At 40.1% G+C, this 1,862-nt stretch overlaps 1 non-coding gene across 1 annotated transcript; it reads left to right on the top strand.

Annotated features, from left to right (window-relative positions):
• The first annotated feature begins 1,013 nt into the window (after positions 1 to 1,013).
• On the top strand, positions 1,014 to 1,120 carry LOC141610229 (small nucleolar RNA R71). Its single transcript, XR_012528126.1, has one exon. It is a non-coding gene; the product is annotated as a small nucleolar RNA R71 (small nucleolar RNA).
• Positions 1,121 to 1,862: the final 742 nt, after the last annotated feature.

Raw genomic sequence — 1,862 nt, 5'->3', positions numbered from 1 at the left:
TGACCTTGTCTTCATTTTTCTTTGAAATTTCTTCTTTTAATGGTTCTCCATCCTTGGAGTTTTGCACAATTTCTTCCTTGTCACTAGCTTCCACAACTTCATCCTCAACTTGCTTCTTCGGTGCTTCATACCTTGTACCACTTCTCAAGTGAATGGCACTAACCGTTTCATGTCTTGGGGGATTACTTTGAGGTGGTAATTGCCCCTTTTGTCTTTGTGAGCTTGAAGATGCTAGTTGAGTCAATTGGGTTTCCAACATTTTGGTGTGAGCTAGGATGTTGTTGATGGTGGTTTCCTTTACTTGACTATCCTTTTGCATTTGAGTGAAAAACTCTTGTTGATTCTTTTGCATTTGAAGGACCGCTTTTTGAACATCAAAACCTTGGTCATTTTGTTGATTGTATGGAGATTGATTTTGGTAACCTTGGTTTTGGTTGTAAAAGGGTCTTTGATTTTGGTTTCTCATGGGAGGTGGGGTGTATGTTAGTTGAGGGTTTTGAACATTTTGGCTTTTGTATGAGAGATTTGGATGGAATTTGGTGTTTTCATTGTAATAGTTTGAATAAGGGGTACCACTCTTGTATGCTTGGAAAGCATTCCCTTGTTCATTTGTTCCCCTACATTCACTTTGGTCATGTCCCAAAGTTTCACAATTCTCACATATCCCACTTGGGATTGATGAAGATGCCGTCATGGCATTAACATGATGCTTTGGTGATTTTGAGGCTTCCTCAAGTCTAGCCATAGCTTTTTCAAACTTCAAATTGATGGTATCAATGTGAGCACTAAGTTGAGCACCCAATTGAGTAATGGAGTCCACTTCATGCTTTCCTCCTCTAGTAGCCTTGCGAGGTCTACTATATTGTGAGTTATGGACTGCCATTTCCTCAATTTTGTTCCAAGTTTGATTGTCATCAACTTCGGTGAACATTCCATTTGATCCCATGTTGAGAATGTTCCTTGAATCTTCATAAAGACCGTTCCAAAATTGTTGTACCAAGAACCACTCGCTAAGTCCATGGTGAGGACATGAGCGACAAATTACTTTGAATCGCTCCCAAGCTTCATACAAAGATTCCTCATCCCTTTGCTTAAAGCCCGTAATTTGAGCTCTTAGCATGTTAGTCTTTTCCGGTGGATAGAACTTTTTGTAGAAAGCTAGAGCCAACTTCTTCCAAGAATCAATTCCGAGAGTAGCCTTATCAAGGCCTTTCAACCATTGTTTCGAGGTGCCAATTAGAGAAAAAGGAAATAAGACCCATCGGACTTGGTCTTGAGTTACACCGGTTTGAGAAATCGCATCACAATAGTCACAAAAGGTCTCCATATGAGAATGAGGGTCTTCACTAGGCATCCCCCCAAATTGGCTTCTTTCGACTAATTGGATAAATGCGGATTTGGCAATAAAATTTCCGGTTAGATGTTGTGGTGTGGGAGTACCATTGGGTAGGTTCTCCTCGGTGGGTACGGAATGTGATGAAAACTTAGGCATTGTGGGTTGATTTTGTGTTGGGTTCTCCTCACCTTCTCTTGCAAAAGGGTTGATGAACTCAATAGTTGGTTGAATATCTACAACCTCACCAATACCTCTCAAAGTTCTCCTAGCAAGTCTTCTATTGGTTGTCAAAGTTCTTTCAATTTCGTGATCAAAAGGTAACAAGTCACCTGGTGATCTTCTAGACATGCAAAATATCAAACAACTTGAAAACAATTAGAACAAACCTTGAGGAGATTTACTTCCCCAAGGCAAAGAAAGACACAACTAATAACAATATAAGAAAATATAAATCAAGTTAACACTGTCCCCGGCAACGGCGCCATTTTTGGTCGGACTATGTCTTTTCGGTAACTTGTCGTTAGGA

Source organism: Silene latifolia, chromosome 10 (genome assembly GCF_048544455.1).
Source record: "Silene latifolia isolate original U9 population chromosome 10, ASM4854445v1, whole genome shotgun sequence".
NCBI lineage: Eukaryota > Viridiplantae > Streptophyta > Magnoliopsida > Caryophyllales > Caryophyllaceae > Silene > Silene latifolia.
Note: the sequence above shows the minus strand (reverse complement) of the source record. Positions and strands in the feature narration are given on the sequence as shown.